Source organism: Zingiber officinale, chromosome 5A (assembly GCF_018446385.1).
Source record: "Zingiber officinale cultivar Zhangliang chromosome 5A, Zo_v1.1, whole genome shotgun sequence".
Lineage (NCBI taxonomy): Eukaryota > Viridiplantae > Streptophyta > Magnoliopsida > Zingiberales > Zingiberaceae > Zingiber > Zingiber officinale.
The window spans coordinates 10,424,928-10,446,738 of NC_055994.1; the positions used below are offsets into that span (position 1 = coordinate 10,424,928).

Sequence of the window (21,811 nt, forward strand, 5' to 3'; positions counted from 1 at the left end):
TCCAAGCATGACCTCCAATATCCAAAATCTTCCTTCTCGTATAGAGGTGGGATCTGGATATACCATCCTAGAGGTCCTTCTCCTTCCATCTTCGTCTCTAGCGGTTGCTCCTTTGGTGATTATTCCAACAAAGAGCGACCAAGCTCTGATACCACTTGTTAGGACCTTGACGTCCTCTAGAGGGGGAGGGGGGTGAATAGCTCGTCACAAAATCAGTTGCTTCCTACAACTCGTTAGCACGCAGCGGAAATACAAAGCAAACACTAACAATAGAAAGTTAACTCTAAGCACTACAATGAACAAGCAAGACACCAAACCTCACACGTTCATGTAACGTAGTTTAGGACCATTTACTCATACTCCATGGCTATCCATAAGGTAGATGATCCCAATTCATCGGTGGATGATTCCCCAGACAACTTTCAGCTAGCTCAAGTAGCTCCTTGTGGGTGGAGAAATCTTGTCACAACCTCTCACAAGCACGCTTGATCATACGAGAGCCTGAAAGACTCTAATAAGGGTTAACCACCTCTATTTGTCAACCATGACCAGCCACCCAAGCTCCATTATATAGACCTTGGGGAAAATTAGCATACTGATTTTACCGTTACCAGTCGACTGATGCTAGCCAACGACTCTCCACAAAATCCGTGATTATATTAACTGCTATATACCAGTCGACTGGTCATGGGATCAGTCGACTAGTGCAGTCGACTAACCCTATGGTCAGTCGACTAGTCACCACAGCCGAAAGACAAAGAAGCATTCTGTGTCTTGGCCTAGTCAACTAGTACATGCACCAGTCGATTGACACACCCGAGTACATTTCTCTTAGCACTCATTCTCGTTCTCGCCCATACAACTCTCAACCTTGCCTTCTAGCATCCTCCATCAGCCTTGTGTCCCTCAGATGTCTCCCCATCTTTCATACATTGCCTTCAGGAGCTTCCATGGACCTTGTCATTGTTGTCGGATCTTCCATTGCCAAGAGCCACGCTCCGAGACTTCAACTTTACCAAGTCACACTTTGACTTACGTTATCAAGATTACATACTTAGACTTACACAGGCAAGACTCACACTTGGACTTCCTTTGCGAAATCCTGTTAGGACCAAAAGAATTCAGATATCTTCATAATGTCATGATATTGTCCACTTTAGGCCTAAACTCTCATAGCTTTGCCTTTGGGCTCTACCCAAATGACCTCATACTAATGGAAATATTTTTTTTCTTATAAACTCATGATCTTTCCTATATGTTTTTAATGCGGGACTATATTTGCAATCTTACAACCCCAACAATCCCCTTTAAATAAAGAACCACAGGGTCTCCCTCAAGCATCGAGTCACTCTTGACCTGCTTAGGGTCCCCCCTCAAGCATCAGGTCATTGACCTGCTCAAGGCTCCCCTACTTCGTTCAAGGTTTCACCCACATGGTTCGATATTGGATCATAACTCTGGCTTATGCTTCTTTCGATGGTTACTCTGGTAAAGAGTGACCTCACTCTAATACCAATTGTTAGGACCAAAAGAATTCAGATATCTTTATAATGATATGATATTGTCCATTTTGGGCCTAAGCCCTCACGGTTTTACCCTTGGGCTCTACCCAAGAGGTCTCATACCAATGAAAATATCATTTTCTTATAAACTTATGATTTTTCCCATGTTTTTTAATGTGAGACTATATTTGCAACCTTACAACTCCAACAGATCCCAATTGGACTTTACCATTGCCAAGATCACACTTGGACTTTCACTATTACCAAGATCACATTTGGACTTCTTTTGTTGTACTTGGATCCTGCACACTCATAATGCATATCTAATATAACAATAAACCTAATTTAAACTTTGCCTAAACATCAAAACCTATGGTTACACAGATTACTCCAACAACTATTAGTCTAAAAGCTTTACAAATGATAGAAATTAAGTACAAGCTTAAACAATACAGAGATTGAAGAGATAGCTTTACAAAACCTATGGTTCACATTCTTTATTTTGAGATTCTTCCCTGTTTTCTTTACCACCAACTATCTTATTCATGGCTTTTTTCTCCATGATTCAAGAGATTGATGAACCAGAGAGTGCTGGGTCTTCTCTGTTACCCCAAAGGATTGATTCCTTCTAGGCTTGAGCTCTAGGCTAATGAGATGTAACGTTACGCAAGATCTAAACTAGGCAGACCTTAGAGAGAAATGGCCTCGTAGAGTGAATTGAAAGGGGAAGTCCTCATAGTTGAAAAAAAATAAAGTCCATTGGTGGCTTGGGATAATTTGTTGCTTCATTTGCTATTTTTATCAAGACAAATAATTAGATATGTGTTCATATTTCTGGTACAAAACAAACTGTTGATTATTTTTAGGGATATAATTCACATAAAAAAAATATGATCAAATAGGACTGACAGAGCTAGCTCATAGGCTAATGAGAGCAATCAAAATATTTTCAAATTGCTTGATGCCACTTTTCACAAAAAATCCTTGCCAAATTTATACAAATAATTATATTCTGATTTGTCCACTGGAAAAATTAAGAAGCTCAAGTGACTCATCACCCAATAACCAATTATCAATAAAAAATATTTATATTGAAAAAACTTTTTGTTAGTGAAAACAAAGGATACTTTTAAAGCAAACTTATGTTAGACTTATGTCAATGAAATACTCCTCAACTCAGTGTATAGAAGAATCTTATATCATATAAAAGAATTAATTAGGTAATAAACTAAATAGAGAGCAGATCTCTCTCACTCTGTTTCTTGCTAATAATATAAATATAATAATTATTATGACTACATTGGTCAGTTCTTAGTTCTTGCCGAGAAGCCAAGGGTCAATTTCTAGCTAAGTCCTGATCAAGCTCTTCCGTGACTGTGAGCAAACTCTTCTCCTCTACTCCATCAAAGCTTCCAATCTGGGAATGGCAAAGTTGAGAAACAGTAGTCATCCAGAGGCCCAACCCAAAGGATGCAATCTCATTCATGGAAGAGCCAAGAGAAGGCACAGTCTGCGCCACAAACTCCTCCTCTGCTTCAAGCCTCTCTGCCATGCTCTGTTCTTGGCTGTCGTACATTACATTACATGCTTGCTCCTCCTGCTCCCTTCGCTGCCATAAGTATACTGATCATATTTCTCGTAGGAGCTTCTGTTGCTCTCTCTTTAATTTATATCCGTTTCTTACGACATTTCTATTTTCGTTCGAGCCGGCCAACATGATCAAGTCATATATGATTCTCTGTTCTCTCGATATCTTTTGCCTGCCAATGTACGAGATATCACATAACTCATTGTTTGTTTTCCCTCGAGTCGTTTAACATGTTTCAGTTTCAGGATATATTTCCTCTGTGGTGGGACTTTCTTTCCTGATTTCTGTGAATCCTCTATGCATCAGCATCCCATGATTATTTAGTTTCGGTGGCACTTTCCGCCCACCTTAATAGATAAATCAGGATTTTATTGTAAGATTAACAATTAATTCTTTTTATCCTTCATTTAAAATTCTAATCAAACGAGTAATTCCTGAACTATAATTCGGCCTTCAAAAACAAGCTACTGTGCTTTCTGACGATGTCGCTCAGTTATCTCAGCAGCTTACTCCTGAAGTATAATCCTGCCTTCAAAAACAAGCTACTGTGCTTTCTGACGATGTCGCTAAGTTATCTCAGCAGCTAGCTAGAGGGTGGGGAAAGCTAGGCTTGGGTCGGTACAGTATACCGCACCAAAAATCGAATACCGTATACCGTACCGAAAAAATCGGTATTCTAAGAAATGATACCGATACCATACCGACATTTCGGTATACCAAAATTTTAGTACACCGAAATGTCGATACGGTATCGGTAAAATATTGTCATGCCGAAGTTATATATATTACATATAATATATAAAAAATCATTCTCTTATAATGAAAGGTAGTGATCACTATTCGTCAATATAAAATAAATCCTTCAAGAAACGCGGCGTGAGCATCGGCTGCGCAAGGAGAGAATCACGACGTGACGTAAGTGTCGGCTGCGCAAGGAGCCAAGGAGAAGAATCGCGATGTGAGGGTTGACTGCGCAAGGAGAGAATCGCGAGTCGCGACATGTGCGTCGGCTGCGCAAGGAGAGAATCGCGAGTCGTGACGTGTGCGTCGGCTGCGCAAGGAGAGAATGTGTTTTGGGGAAGAATTTAGCTGTTTAGGGTTTGGTTTAGGCTTTAGGGAAATCTAAATTAATCATTTAATCTATAGTTACTCGGTATTTTGGTATACCGAAATATTTTAAATTGTTACCGTTACGGTTACCGACAAATTTGGTACGGTATGATACCGTACCGAATTTTTCAGTATACCAAAAATTTTAAAATATATGGTATTTTTTCGGAACGATTTTTCGGTATTTCGATATTTCGATATTTTTTTCCAGCCCTAGGGAAAGCTAGCTAGGGGGTATCCGTAAGGATAAATCATAAAACGCTAAAGATTCGTCTCTTGTCGACAGCCTCTTCTCCTCTGCTCTGCTCACCTTTCTAATTAACGCTTCTAGGGTGCATGCTGTTATCCTCGTGGAGCCAGACCTTAGGCTCGTTACGTTAGCTCCCTCCCTTGAGCACACCTATATATATAGGTAACAAACTTAAACATCTCTCGGCGCTAGCTAGTTGGTACTCTCTTCTTCATCCGGGGTGACGTCGAAAGTGTGGGAGTTCAAGAACGGGGTGATACAGAAGGTGGAGAACCCCGGTGGTCGTCAGCCCTGGAAGGTGCTGGTCCACCTGTCAACGCGGAGGTGATAACTCACACAAGACGCTAGAGAATAGGAGGGTGGAAGCACTACCCCGACATGCTGCCGGAACTCATCCAATTAGGCCTGGGTCAATACAGTATACCGTACCCAAAATCGAATATCGTATACCGTATCAAAAAAATCGATATTCTAAAAATGATACCGATACCGTACCGACATTTCGGTATACCGAAATTTTGGTATATAGAAATGTCGATACGGTATCGGTAAAATACTGTCATGCCGAAGATATTTATATTACATATAATATATAAAAAATCATTCTCTTGTAATAAAAGGAGTGATCACTTTCGTCAATACAAAATAAATCGTTCAAGCAACGCGGCGTGAGCGTCGACAGCGCAAATAGAGAATCACGATGTGACGTGAGCGTCAACTGTGCAAGGAGCCAAGGAGAAGAATCGCGATGTGAGGGCCGACTGTGGAAGGAGAGAATCGCGAGTCGCGATGTGTGCGTCGACTACGTAAGGAGAGAATATGGTTTGAGGAAGAATTTAGTCGTTTAGGGTTTGGTTTAGGCTTTAGGGAAATCTAAATAAATCATTTAATCTCTAGTTACTTGGTATTTCGGTATACCGAAATATTTTAAATTGTTACTGTTATTGACAAATTAGGTACGGTATGATACCATATCGAATTTTTTGGTACACCAAAAATTTAAATATATATGAAGGTTTTTCGGTACGATTTTTCGGTATTTCGATATTTTTTTTCAGCCCTAGGGAAAGCTAGCTAGAGGATATCCGCAAGGATAAATCACGAAACGCTAAAGATTCGGCTCTCATCGATAGCCTCTTCACCTTTGCTCGACTCACCTTTCTAATTAACGCTTCTAGCGTGCATGCTGTTATCCTCGTGGGGCCAACCTTAGGCTCGTTACGTTAGCTCCCTCCCTTTAGCACACCTATATATATAGGTAACAAACTTAAACACCTTCCGATGCAAGTTAGTTGGTACTCTCTTCTTCATCCGGGGTGATGTCGGAAGTGTGGGAGTTCAAGAATGGGGTGAAACGAAAGGTGGAGAACCCCGGTGGTCGTCATCCCCGGAAGGTGTTGATTCACCTGTCAACGCAGAGGTGATAACTCACACAAGTTGCTAGAGAATAGGAGGAGGGTGAAAGCACTACCCCAACATGTTGCCGGAACTCATCCAATTAGGCCTAGGTCGGTACGGTATACCATACCCAAAATTGAATATCGTATACCGTACCGAAAAAATCGGTATTCTAAGAAATGATACTGATACCGTATCGACATTTTGGTATACTGAAATTTCGGTATACCAAAATGTCGATACGATATCAGTAAAATACCGTCATGCCGAAGTTATATATATTACATATAATATATAAAAAATCATTCTCTTGTAATAAAGGGCAATGATCACTATTCGCCAATAAAAATAAATCCTTCAAGAAACGCGGCATGAGTGTCGGCTGCGCATGTAGAGAAACCCGACGTGACGTAAGTGTCGGCTGCACAAGGAGCCAAGGAGAAGAATCGCGATGTGAGGGCCGACTGCGCAAGGAGAGAATCGCGCGTCGCGACGTTTGCGTCGGCTGCGAAAGGAGAGAATGTGATTTGGGAAGAATTTAGTCGTTTAGGGTTTGGTTTAGGCTTTAGGAAAAATCTAAATTAATCATTTAATCTATAGTTACTCGGTATTTCGATATACCGAAAAATTTTAAATTGTTACCATTACCGATAAATTTGGTACGGTATGATACCGTACAGAATTTTTCGATATACCGAAAATTTCAATATATACGATATTTTTTTTGTACGATTTTTTAGTATTTCGATATTTGTTTCCAGCCCTAGGGAAAACTAACTAGAGGGTATCCGCAAGGATAAATCACGAACGCTAAAGATTCGGCTCTCGTCGACAGCCTCTTCTCTGCTCTGCTCACCTTTCAAATTAACATTTCTAGCGTGCATGCTATTATCCTCGTGGTGCCAGACCTTAGACTCGTTACTTTAGCTCCCTCCCTTGAGCACAACTATATATATAGGTAACAAACTTAAACACTTTCCGGCGCTAGCTAGTTGGTACTCTCTTCTTCATTCGGGGTGATGTCGGAAGTGTGGGAGTTCAAGAACGGGGTGATACGAAAGGTGGAGAACCCCGGTGGTCGTCAGCCCCAGAAGGTGCTGGTCCACCGGTCAACGTGGAGGTGATAACTCACACAAGATGCTAGAGAATAGGAGGGTGGGAGCACTACCCCGACATGCTACCGGAACTCATCCAATTAGGCCTGGGTCAGTACGGTATATCGTACCCAAAATCGAATACCGTATACCGTACTGAAAAAATTAGTATTCTAAGAAATGATACTGATACCGTACCGACATTTCGGTATACCAAAATTTTGATATACCGTAATGTCGATACGATATCGGTAAAATACCGTCATGCCGAAGTTATATATATTACATATAATATATAAAAAATCATTCTTTTGTAATGAAAGGCAGTGATCACTATTCGCCAATAGTAAATAAATCCTTCAAGAAACGCGGCATGAGCGTCGGCTGCGCAAGAAGAGAATCACGACGTGACGTGAGCGTCGGCTGCGCAAGGAGCCAAGGAGAAGAATCGCGATGTGAGGGTCGACTGCGCAAGGAGAGAATCGCGAGTCGCGACGTGTGCGTCGGCTACGTAAGGAGAGAGTCGCGAGTCCGACGTGTGTGTCGACTGTGCAAGGAGAGAATGTGGTTTGGGGAAGAATTTAGTCGTTTAGGGTTTGGTTTAGGCTTTAGGGAAATCTAAATTAATCATTTAATCTATAGTTACTCGGTGTTTTGATATACCGAAATATTTTAAAACTTTAAATGAGGTGAAGCCCTGGCCGCATTGAAATATACCGAATTTGAAATCTGAAAAAAAATATTAAAAAATAAATAAAAACTTTAAAGTTTACAATTGATCAGAATGCACAAGATGGAGTAAACCAAACTAGCACTGGCCGCATTGGAGATGACAATACAGGCAAATTCAATGAGGTGAAGCTTTTGTCCTCCATGTTGTAAACCAAGCAATCACCCAAGTAATTCTAGATATAAATGGAGTTCGACTTCAAATCCGGCAGTGAAGAAATATCAAGGCAAAGAGAAGAGGTTAAGCCCATAAATAGAGCATACTTCCCCAAATTATTCATTGGGATTATGGCGCCTTTATTTGTATCCACCCTCCAAACATCCATTTTTTTAAGATGATGTTCTGATACTTTGTCAAAGTTGCCCATGCGATCAATAAATCATCAGAAGGTGTGCAAAAAAACACATGCCAAAAGTAAAATTCCTAATGTATGACAAACCCACCACCTGCACCCTTGTCGGAGTTGAATTCGTCACACAGAGATCATATGCCGCCACGATCGTCTTCTTATTTTCTTTGGATTTTAATACCGCATAGAGCTTGCCATCGTGGAAGGCTATGTTGGCATAGTAATATAAATCTCTAGGGATCATCGTCCACTTCTCATCTCCTGCACTAACAAAGAACAAGAAGTTTTGAACTCAGAAGGGCAGAAGAATACAATGACGACTTTGTAATCTCCGCATCGAGAGGGATCTGAGGACAATGCCGCCTTCATAGTCATCAAATTCGAGTTGTACATGGTGGGGATTGGGGTAAGGTCGATCTGCACGCCAGTGATAGGATTTATGAGCTGAACAGTACTAACCTTGTCAGTGGTTATGAGCCAACCATGAGAAGATCTCGCGATTTTCTTAAGAATGTGAGGAGCGTGGCTTGGGATATCATACTCGCGGTCCTCCGATAGACTGAAGAAGTCATAGGTGTTTCGAACGTTATTTTCTCCGTTAATGAGGATTCGGCTTTTCGACACAAGCCATGGGATCTGCAGGTGTTGATCATCATGACTACGGCAGACCTCATCGACCACGACGAACCAACGTGAGCATACAGCGGATGTGAGCATAATTCGGACATGATTATTGGCTACGTGGTTTTCTTTTTTCTTTGCATTAGTGGTGATAAATTTTCCTAACTTTAAGGGATAAAGTACTGGAATTAGTCTTCCTAATTTTAAGAAATAAATCATTGAAATTAGTCTTAGTCTTATGGTGTATATAAAGGGTCCTAGAGATGTGTATTCATTCAATTCAATATTTTTTAATCTTCTAAAAAAGTATTCTATCAGTTGTCTTCTTCCTCGCTCTATTCTTTTTTTGCATATTAGTTTGTGCCTTAGGTGTGTTATTCATCGATTCTAAGCCAACATCTGGTATCAGAGCCTTGGTGGTATAGAACACCCAAGAATCCATGATTCCACAAAAATATCTGGCATCCCACAAGTTGCTGCGAAGGAGAACGGCGGAGTGTCATTTCCCTATCTGATGCTAAGCCCTCACAATTATACTGTGTGGGCAATAAAGACAGAGGCGATTCTTGATGCCCAGGGAGTCTGGGAGGCGGTGGAGCCAGTGGAAGGAGCCCAGGTGGATGCAAAGAAGGATAAAAAGGCGCGTGCATACATCTTACAGTGTGTCCCCGAAGACATACTTCTCCAGATCGCAAAAAAGAAGACGGCGAAGAAAGTCTGGGACAGCCTCAAGACGAGGTACCTTGGAAGTGATCGAGTGAAGAAGGCACGCATACAAACGTTGAAGAGCGAGTTTGACGCCCTCCGGATGAAGGAGGCAAACTCAGTGTTATGAGCAACAAGTTCTCTGCTCTTGGTGCCACGCTTGAAGATTCATCTTTGGTAAAGAAGTTACTCGATTCTGTCCCTGATAAGTTCTTCCCTATTATTGCCTGTATTGAGTAGTTTCACGACCTTGAGACGATACTATTTGAGGAGACTATTGGGCGACTGAAGGCGTACGAGGAACGAACATTACGATTACGCGGCAACACCAATGACACTGAAAGAGAGCTCCTACTTACTCATGCCGAATGACAAATGCGACAGAAGGGGAGCAACGTGGACACTTTGTTAGGAGGAAAGGGGCGTGGGTCCAGCAGCCCTAGTCATGGAAAATGGCGTGGACGTGGGCGAGGGCGCGGTCGTGGTCTTGGTACGCAACGCCAAGACAGTGCAGGAGGGACTAGCGGCAACCACAGTGGCACTCGAGACAAGAGACATATAAAGTGTTTCAATTGCGAAAAAATGGAGCATTATGCGTCCGAATGCTACAATAAGTGGCGTGATGATGAGGCTCACCTCACTTGTGCCACCGATGAAGAGCCAGCACTGATGATGACCGTGTCCCACGAGGAGTCTGACACTAGGTGTGAGCAGTAGGATATCATTCTGCTCAGTGAAGATAGGTTGCTACCGGAGATATATCGCGGCGTTAAGAAAGGAGATGAAGACGTCTAGTACCTTGACAACGGTGCCAGCAACCACATGACTGGCCATCGCGAGAAGTTTCAAGAACTAGATGAAACCATCACCGGTAGGGTGAGGTTTGGTGATGGATCAACCATTGAGATCATGGGCAAGGGGACGGTTGTGTTCGAATGCAAGAACGACAATCGGAAGACTCTCCATGAGGTATACTACATTCCGAAACTTTGTAGTAATATCATAAGTCTTGGTCAATTGACAGAAACTGGGAACGAGGTGCACATGAAAAGAGATACCATGAAGGTGATTGATAGGAGCGGGAAGCTCTTGATGTTGGTAAAACGAACACAAAATCGCTTGTACAAGATAACCTTGAAGACATTCAAGCAAGTCTGTCTCCTAGAAAGCCTAGAAGACCCAACCTGGTTATGGCATACAAGGCTCGGACATGTCAATTTCCATGACTTAAAGCTGTTGGGGGAGAAGAAATTGGCGGTTGATGTGCCTCTATTGCCTCAACCGAACAAGTTTTGCGAGGTGTGTGTGATCGCCAAGCATGCAAGGTCGTCATTCCTGTGCCAAACAAACTTTAGAGGGGAGAAGCCGTTGGAACTTATCCATGCTGATATTTGTGGGCCAATTTCACCATGTACACTAGCCGGTAACAAGTATTTCCTTCTGATTGTTGATGATTTTACAAGGTGGATGTGGGTGTTTATATTGGCAGCAAAAAATTATGCATTCCGAGCATTCAAGAAGTTCAAATTATTGACGAAGACCAAGACTGAATACAAGATCAAAACATTCCAAACAGACCGGGGCGGCGAGTTTCTATCCACGGAGTTCACTCAGTTATGTGAAAATGAAGGAATCGAGCGACATCTCACGACTCCCTACACACCCCAACAAAATGGTGTTGTGGAGCGCCGTAATCGCACCGTGATGGCCATGGCAAGATCTCTCTTCAAGGGTACAGATATGCCGGCAAGGTTCAGGGGAGAGACGGTTAGGCATGCTGTCTATCTGTTAAACCGTCTCCCAACTAAGGCGCCAGGAGAGCGCACGCCATTTGAAGCTTGGATGGGGAGAAAGCCACATCTCGCCCACTTGAGAGTGTTCGGTTGTGTTGCATATGTGAAAAATGCAGCCCCTCACGTCAAGAAACTTGACGACAAAAGCTCACCCATGGTATACTTGGGTGTCGAGGAAGGCTACAAAGCTCATCGTCTATTTGATCCAAGGCATAGCAAGCTATAAGTAAGTAGAGATGTGATGTTTCGAGAAAATTGTAAATGGACATGGAATGCAGGTGCCAATAATGAAGAAAGGGTACCAGAGTTTATGGTGGTGAATGCATTCGGCACCGACGAAGTGATTGTTGTAGTAGACATTGAGGTCGCAGCGGAAGATGTCACAACACCGGCAGTAGCCGTGGCAGGAGCATCAAGTCCATCTACGTCATCATCGAACACCAATACAGCTTCCTCGCCTTCGATAACAAACTCACCCGAGTCTTATGAAGGACCGGTCCGTTTTAGGTCCATTGCTGATATCTACGCCAACACTGAGGAAGTGGTTGGTATTGATGAAGAAGAGGGTGAGGTGATGATGGTGATATCTGAAGAGTCGACATGTTATCAAGAAGCTGCAGCCAAGGCTTGCTGGTACGAAGGAACGGAGAAAGAGCTGAAATCTATTGAGATGAACAATACCTAGAACCTAACTGAGCTCCCATTAGGCCACAAGCCTATTGACCTAAAGTGGGTGTTCAAATTGAAGAAAGATTCAGATGGGAAAGTCGTTAAGCACAAAGCAAGATTAGTGACTAAAGGCTATGTACAAAGACAAGGCATGAACTTTGAAGAAGTGTTTGCGCCTGTCGCTAGACTTGACACTATTCAAGTCATTCTTGCGCTTGCGGCAAATCAAAGCTGGGAGGTACACCATCTAGACGTGAAGTCAGCATTTCTTAACGGAGAGTTAGAAGAAGAAATATATGTCACTCAACCAGAAGGGTTTGAAGTACAAAATCAGAAACATAAGGTATACAGGTTGTCCAAGGACCTCTATGGACTGCGGCAAGCTCCATGTGCTTGGAACATACGTTTGAACAGGAGTCTGGAAGAGCTTGGCTTCAAAAAATGTGCTCAAGAACATGTAGTATATACAAGAGGTGAAGAAGAAGAAAGGATACTTGTTGGAGTGTATGTCGACGATCTCATCGTGACAGGAAGTAACATAGAAAAAATCAATAAGTTCAAACAACAAATGATGACAGAATTTGAGATGAGTGATTTGGGTCTTCTCTCCTACTACTTAGGGATTGAAGTGGAGCAACAGAAGAGACGAATTTTACTTAGGCAAGAAAATTCCACAAAGAAAATTCTATCTCAGTTCAAGATGACAGACTGTAATTCCACAAAGCATCCAATGGAACCAAAGACATAACTGCATAAAGACTTGGAAGGGACTCCAGTTGACGCCACAGAGTATCGGCACATCATTGGTTGTTTGAGATATTTGTTACACATACGGCCAGACCTGTCATATTCTGTCAGAATGGCGAGCAGATACATGGAAAGGCCTACAATCATGCATCACAAGGTGGTCAAACAAATTCTCAGGTATTTGAAAGGTACAATCTATTTTGGACTTGCTTACATAATGGGACCCCAAGAAATTGGTGTATTCGGCTACTCGGACAGTGGCTTAGCCGGCGATCTCGATGGAAGGAAAAGCACAAGTGGAATGACTTTCTATTTTAATGAAAGTTTGGTGTCCTAGAACTCACAGAAGCAGAAGACAGTGGCGCTTTCATCTTGTGAGGCAGAGTTCATGGTAGCCACAACTGCGGCCTGCCATGCTTTGTGGTTGAGGAGCCTTGCCAACGAATTAACCGGTGTAGAGCCAAAGCCGGTAACTTTATTTGTTAACAACAAATCTGTCATAGCCCTCATGAAGAATCCGGTATTCCATGGTCGAAGCAAGCATATAGATACAAGGTTTCATTTTATCATAGAATGAGTTGAGAAGGGACGAATTGTGGTTGAATTCGTTAATACCGAAGAACAGCGAACCGATGCATTAACTAAAGCATTGCCAGGAGTGAAGTTAACTATCATGCGACAACTACTCGGCGTTCGTGACTTAGAACCATGTCAGGATTAGGAGGGGTAATGTGAGCATAATCAGGACATGATTATTGGCTACGTGGTTTTCTTTTTTCCTTGCATTAGTAGTGATAAACTTTCCTAGCTTTAAGGGATAAAGTACTAGAATTAGTCTTTCTAATTTTAAGGGATAAATCATTGAAATTAGTCTTAGTCTTATGGTGTATATAAAGGGTCCTAGAGATGTGTATTCATTCAATTCAATATTTTTTAATCTTCTAAGAAAGTATTCTATCAGTTGTCTTCTTCCTCGCTTTATTCTTTTTTTCCATATTAGTGTGTGTCTTGGGTGTACTATTCATCGATTCTAAGTCAACAATGGAGCAACGAAAGAGGTCGGGGATGGAGAGTTTGGATAGGATTAAGTATAAGAGGTCCATCGAAATCTCCGACAAGGAAATAGACATCTAGAAGAGATGATGATGGCTATAAAAAAACGGCAATTGAATTGGATATCCGGTATCCCTCTTCCTTGCCGACCACCGACCACCCCTATTTAAAGGACCTTGTCGTCTCTAAAAATTTTGTTACACATATTAATTTGATGTGAATAAGTCAAAAATCGTGTATATATATATATATATATATATATATATATATATATATATATATATATATATATATATATATATATATATATATATATATATGTTATTAATTCGTTACAAATGGTTAGCGCAATAATATTTTTATAATAAGTAAATATTCTATTTATATAAATTGTTTTAAAAATAGCATAAAATAAATTCAAGTTTAAAAGTAAGATTTTTTAAGTTGGGAAAAAAAAGATAGCAAGATCTTATCATTTTAATTTTTTACCTTAAATATAATTTAAATTTATGGGTAATAAGTTAAAATTGATGCATTTATCATATATACGACTGTGCATAGCATATCAACTTTCTTTTTTTTTTAATTATTTTTTAAAAATTTTAAATTTAAAAAATTTAATATTTCCTTATATAAATCTCTAATGTATACATATATCTTATAAACACATTACAATATTCCGTAAATACTTAAATTTATTTTATTTTTAATTTTTCTTTTAATTAAATACTATAATCCAATTGAGAAACCCCTAGAGGTACCATCTTAAAAAAATGCTTAAAAATTATAACACAATTAGGAAGCCTGAACGTAGAAATAAAATCCTAAAAAAATATTTTAATTAATTTTTTAATTCAAAATTAAAAAATAATATCTATTATTTTTTTAGATTTTAAATTTAAAAAATGAATATTTCCTTATATAAATTTCTAATAATTAATATATCCCCTAAACACATTACAATACTCCATAAATATTTAAATTTGTGACATTTTTAATTTTTTTTCTTTAACTAAACACTATAACCCAATTAGGAAGCTTAAATCCTAGGAGTGTGTTTGGTTCAAGTTATTATGTATAAACTTGGTTATGTGATTACTTGGTAATCACATAACCAAATTATGAGGAATAAAACATAACTAAATATTTTTAGGTTCAACCTATATAATGAAACAAAAACTTGTTTGTTTGAAGGTTTTAATAAATAACCTAATTTAATATTTTAATATATTATCTTTAATTATAAAATCAACCATATATATTATTATTATATTTTTAAACTCTATTTTTTTTTACGTTTTTCTTTATTTTGATGTGTGTTTTTTTTAATTTCTTTTTGTTTCTACATTTTTTAAAAAAAAATAAAGTTTTTTAAAAATTTTAAATTTTATATGTTTTTTAATTTTTATATTTTTTATATTTTTTTATTTTTTTATATATTTTTGTTGTTTTTATGTTTTTTACTTCTTTTTTTAATGTTTTTTTACTTTTTACGTTTTTTTCTATTTTTTATGTTTTTTTTTTATTTTTTCCCATATTTTAATGTTTTTATGTTTGTCCTATTTTTTTAATTTTTTATGTTTTTTACATTTTTAATTTTTTTTAAATGTTTTTTTTATTTTTTTTCTTTATATTTTCCTTTTTTATCATATTTTTCTCTTATTCGAAGGTATTTTAGGTAAAAAAATTTCGTTATCCCCGGAATCAAGAAACTGAAATTTTTTTATTTCGGGTTGAATGCCCCTTTTGCTGATGTGTCGGGCATAGAACATTACTTGGGAATCATCGATTACCTAAACCAAATAAGATTTTCAGATTTCCATTGATAACCTTTGATGGATAACTAAGATTATCAAGGATAACCCTGAACCAAAAACACCCTAAAGGTAAAATCTTTATAAAAAATTAGATTAAAAATTATAATCTAATTGGAAAGTTTGAACCTTAGAAATAAAATTTTTAAAAACATATTTTAACTATTTTTTAATTCAAAATTTTAAATAAAAAACAAAAATATCCCACGCACAGTTGCATACTATAGTGTCGCATAATGTATATATATATATATATATATATATATATATATATATATATATATATATATATATATATATATATATATATATATATTTGAATTTAATTCAAAGCTGAAAAAAGAAAATAATTTTGGCTTCTGATTCAAAGCTAAAAAAAGAAAATAATTTTGGCTCAGAAGATTAATTTGAAATAAAATTTGACTTCGATTTGAATGATTTAAGTAATCAATTATAATTTGAAATGTCTTGAATGTGAATTTAGTTAGAGTCAGTGAGACCTTAATTTAAATATATATATATATATATATATATATATATTTAAGTAAAACTAATTAGAGTTCAGTTGGACAAATTTAATCACAAAATTATAATTTACAAGTTTACAATGGGATTCACGACGCTCGAGAGACTAACGGTCACAGCAATTGCCCAATGTACTCGGATAGCTTTGTTTATGACGGTGTACCAAACACTAAATAATTCAGATAAAAAAACGATTACTAGATCTCAAAATACAGTTTCCTTGAAATTTGTTTTATCCCAACCAAACAACAAATATTATCTGGTGTATAGCATGCTAAAGATAAGGATGGTCAAAAGATAATAAGGACCGTCCAGGGAGTTGCGGGGGAAATAGAGGGAGGGGATGTGTGTAGGGCGCGGCCTCGTTCCAACAGCAATTGCATCTACCTTGCTGGACGAAGAAGCCTCTGCCATCGCCCCCGCTGCAGGAACCCTAGAAACATTGCGAAGATGAAGGATGGCGAACGCTAGATCGCGACGGTTCGAGTGGAAAAATATTAACCGGTTAATTTATTGCGAAAAGGGAGAAGTTTTAACCGGTTCAAATTTATTATTTCAGAATTTAATAATTATAAAATAAACTTATGACTTATCACTATTATGGAGTCAAATATCACTTAGAATCAGAAATAAAATCTATTTTTTTAATTGATCTGAAATACTATTTATTTCATCCATTTTTAAACCGAAATTTATTATCAGTTGATTATTAGTAACCATCGAAATAACCAATGACGAAGGTTATCGTCAAAATTCTACTATTGACCTTGTGAAAATTGGATGGGAGCATATCAAAAGGAAAAAAAATATACTACCGATTATTTTAATTTGCGAATGATAATATAAAAAACGGATAATTCATAGTTTACATGTACAATATAAAAATCATCCTTATTTATATCTACAATATAAATATTTGTGTCCTTATGAGTTACCATAGTTAGTAATTATATTGAGGTTGTTTTAATAGATCTTGGGGTTAAATCTTAGTGGATACAAAATGTCACATTAGATGTCTGATCTCTCTATACAAAGGAACAACAAATTAATCATGATTATTAGTATTTATATGATTTTAAGGAGAATATACTGTTATAGAAGTTTTATTTAAAAATATATATACAATTGACTTAGATATAAAATTTCGAACACTAAAATCATCAATAAACATGATTGAGAAGGATTTTACGGTGTGAGATGGGGACTACGAAAATTTACCATCATATTATTTCTGTTTTTGATAGAAAGATAGTTTTGATATTTTTTTTATTATTTTTAGTAATTTATTATTTTTATATTTTTCTGTTTTTTTTAGTATTTAAGATATTTTTTATAATGCCTATCTTTTATATTTTAGAATTTTGAGTATGTTTAAAATTTTAGTATGTTAAGATTTTTTTATTTTTTTACTAGTGTGATCGTGCACACGTGTTGCGTGTGTAATATAATTATATATAAATTATTTGCGGGCTTCCTTATGAAAAAAATTATTTTAATTTAATATTATATTTGTCTTAGTAAAAAAAACTAAGAAAAATATATTTTTTAACATCGTCGGCCTAAAATATTTACAGAAGTTTCTTTGATTATAGTGTTGTCAATTCTGGACTAAAGAGAACTATATTTTTTTTATATAAAATAATCAGAGAAAATTAATGATGAGAAAAATTCATAATAATACGTTGTTGCTGAATCTTGAACTCTAAATCATTGATTGTTTCGCTTGTAGAATTATTAATAAATTTTAGAATTATTTTTAGTGTAGATAGAAAAAAGGACATTAACATAAATGTATTTTAGACTTCATCAAAATTAGTTAGTAAAGGAGGAAGATTTTTAATAAAATAGTAAGATGGTAAAATTAAGATTTTTCCTTTCTATCGATATTTTTTGCCTTGACAGTTTTTCTTTAATTTTTAATACATTTTAGAATTTTAGCTCTATTTAAAAAAATCGCATCATTTAGTATGTTTTGATGGAAACGGCTAATAAATGAATTTAAAGACTAAAAAAATGAATGAGAACTGGTTCAAAATAGACATAAAGCCGAGGACATCCAATAAAAAAATACAAAAAATTACATATAAAGTTTTAAAATTTTAGCAAGAAGTGACACAAAATTCAACAGTTTGTTTGATTATCATAATTTCAAAATGTTCATATACGATCTTATATAACTCTACAATAATTGAAATCAATTCTAAGTCTTTGAAAAAAAAAGTTATTAAAAATAATAAAAGCTTTCAATTTATATTGGATGAGCATGCACGAATGGAGTAGACCAAACTAGTACTTGGCTGCAGGCTTGGAGATGATAGTAACCTGGTTGGTGGTTATGAGTGAACAATGAGAAGATCCGATCATTTTCTTAAGAATGTGAAGACCATGGCGTGGGATATCATACTCGCGGTTCTTCGATAGACTAAAGAAGTCTTAGGTATTTCGAAAGTTAATTTCTCCATTAATGAGGAATTGGTTTTTGGCACAAGCCATGGAATTGCGGATGTTGATCATCAGGGTGGCGACACATCATATCGGCTACCGTGGACCAACATGATCATATGATGGCGCAGCCAAAAAGGTCGAGGATGGAGAGCTTGGATAAAATTGAATTGTTTTTCGATACTATGTTTTCTGATGCTGCTCTTTTATCTTTATTAGCAGACAATAGTTATCTCAGCATGCAGTTAGAGGGTAGAAGGAAAGCTAGTTATGGAACAAACCTTTTTGAAGCCAAAGAGTACAAGGTTGGCAAATGTTATAATATAAAGAGTACTTAGTTCTACGATGGATGTTGGTACACATTATATTGAATGTGTATGTCCTTTATATATATATATATATATATATATATATATATATATATATATATATATATATATATATTTTGAGTCAAATGATGAAAAAGAAGTATGCTTCAATCCTTTATTGTATCCGACAGGCAGCATAAACACATAAGCAAGACTGACATTCCCATGATCAGATCCCGATTCAACTTCTTACTAAACTAAATGTACTGTTAATGTTTAAATTAAACTTTCAGCAACATCTCCCAAACCTGCAGCTTCACTAGGAATCCGTCTTTTACTTTAATTGACTTGAGTATTATTGACCTCATAAAGAGTGCCTGACCAGCACAAAACGCTAAATATTCGGCTCTTCTCTTTTGTCGATCGCCTCTGCTATGCTCACCCTCTTTCGTCGATCGCCTCTTCTGCTCACTCTCCTCTGTTCTGCTCACCCTCTTTCGTCGATCATCTTTTCTACTGCTTTGCTCACCCTTTTTTGTCGATCGCCTCTTCTGCTGTTCTGCTCACCCTCTTTCGTCAATCGCCTCTTCTGCTCGCTCTCCTCTGCTCTACTCATCCTCTTTCATCGATCGCCTCTTCTGGTACAAAACAAAGTGTTCATTTTTTTTAGGGATATAATTCACATTATAAAAAAGGATATAATCAAATAGGCCTGACAGAGCTAGCTCATAGGCTAATGAGATCAATCAAAATATTTTCAAATTGTTTGCTGCCCCTTTTCACAAAAAATCCTTGCCAAATTTATACAAATAATTTTCGTTGAGTTTACTATGATAATAATAATAAAAGTACAATTCATATTACTTAAAATTTCTTTTTTTTTCATAAAAGAACTAAGCGCATAGATAATTTGTTACTTTATTTGCTATTTTTATCAAGCCAAATAATTAGATATAACTCATATTTCTTCTACAAAACAAACTGTTGATTTTTTTAAAGGATATAATTCACATAAAAAAAAAGATATGATTAAATAGGACTGACAGAGCTAGCTTATGCTAGTGAGAGCAATCAAAATATTTTCAAATTGTTTGCTGCCACTTTTCACAAAAAAAATCTTTGCCAAATTTATGCAAATAATTATATTCTGATTTGTCCACTGGAAAATTTAAGAAGCTCAAGTGACTCATCACCCAATAACCAACTATCAATAAAAAAATGTTTATATTAAAAAAACTTTTTGTTAGTGAAAACAAAGGACACTTTTAAAAGCAAACTTATGTTAGACTTATGTCCAATTGGAATTTCACAAAAACATAGTGCCATTAGCAGGATAAGAAATTGATTCCACAAGATTCTTCTATTAATATTTACCCTAGGGGCAGCTCTTTCGAACAAAACATACTATCAGAGGAAAGCAATCTCAAAGACTCCGAGGTTGGAAGACCTCTAGAGTCAAGTGAGACATTAGATATTTTAAACAGCTTCTGAATGGCATAAGCTGGACACTGTATGCTCAGTAAATTTCAAATTCATTGATAAAAAAACCAGTATACACCATCTAAAATTGAATGCCATGTACACAGAAATAGAACAAATAAATAACACCAATGGCATTCAAAAGGTTATGCTAGTAGCTGGGATCTTATTATCAAGTCAATACTTGCACGAGAAAATTTGAAAAAGGCTAGGGGGAGAAATTTCATAGAGTTGATGTATGAAATGTTTTGCAATCAAAATAGGTTGCTGACTTAATGTTAATGCTGATGTCGGCTTACAATGGAATGTCAATTGTCAAGTGTAAAGGCAAAAGAAAAAAAAAGTGCAAAGGCAATGGGTTAAATATCCATATGTAACATATCTGGAATCTCAAATAGTACCTTTGATATGTATGTACCAAGAGTCCTGTGAACAACACTACACTTAAGCATATAAAAACACCAATATTCGCTGACCTATAAATTGCAATGACGAATTCAAGTTAGACAACAAGACATCAGTACCGGACTGCTGGTTGAACTCATTTACTGTCTATGCAGTCTCATAAATTAACACTTTGCAAATCAGTAATGTTTTACTGGCTTGGAATATAAAGAAAATTGTGAAATGAAAAGCTTCCTTAAAGAGGACAACTTCCTAACTATTAGCTACGGGGAAAAGGTCTTTATACTTCAATTTAAATTTCCATTTCAAAAGTTCCAAATTATTCCCGTATTCTTATTCATTTCAGTTTTATCATTTTACCTAGGGGTGTCAAAAATGAATCCGACCCGACGACCCAACCCGAGTCGACCCGAACAAAATCAAGTTCGGGTTGGGCATTTTCAAGTTTGGGTCGGGTTCGGGTTGGAGGGTTCGAGAGTAAAAAATTTTCAGGTTGGGTCGGGTCGGGTTCGGGTTGACCCGGGTTGACCCAGATTGACTTAAATATAGGATTTTGTGGGTTTTTTTGGGGTTAAATCAAATTTTATTTTAAAAATTTAGATATTTTTATGTATATTTGTATGATAACGATGGAGTATTGAGATAAAAGTGAAGAATTATAGGGAAAATAATCCAAAAAAGTCGTTTTGAATCGGAATTTCGGATTATATGAGTCGGGTTCGGGTTCGAGTTTAGGTGTTTTGGGTTGAACTCGGGTTCGAGTCGGGTTCGGTTGGGTTAAAAAAAAAAAAAACTCAACCCGACCCGACCCAACCCGACCTACCCGAATTGACACCCCTATTTTACCTGTTATATATAAAGATCATGAGGGTATTTTCTGATCTATGAGGAAAGTACAAGATTTCTCAAGATTTCAAAATTCAAATGTATGATTACTAAGTAGAAGTGAAAATTAGATTCCATATATAAGGAAATGCTTTTATCCAACCTGGTATATGAAATATGTGATTTTCGAAGTAAATCACCAGTATCTACTAGGCCTTAACCAAGCTACAGTGTTCTTGGAGCTAATGCATCTTAGATGCTTCCAGCAAAGGCAAATTTCTGCATGTAAGTATGTAACGACAGCGGAATTCCATAAAATATCTCTAGTTTTCCATAAAGCTGCAATTTTCTTGGATCTCATATGTATCTGAATGTTGTGGACATATTTTTTTTCCCCCAGAATC

The 21,811-nt window shown here is 36.9% G+C and overlaps 1 long non-coding RNA gene across 1 annotated transcript; it reads right to left on the reverse strand.

Moving 5' to 3' along the window:
- Positions 1-18,848: 18,848 nt before the first annotated feature.
- LOC121980161 lies at positions 18,849-21,060 on the reverse strand. The gene is made up of 2 exons (XR_006111449.1): positions 20,579-21,060; positions 18,849-19,336 (listed from the first exon to the last, which is right to left on the reverse strand). It is a non-coding gene; the product is annotated as an uncharacterized LOC121980161 (long non-coding RNA).
- Between the last annotated feature and the right edge of the window lie 751 nt (positions 21,061-21,811).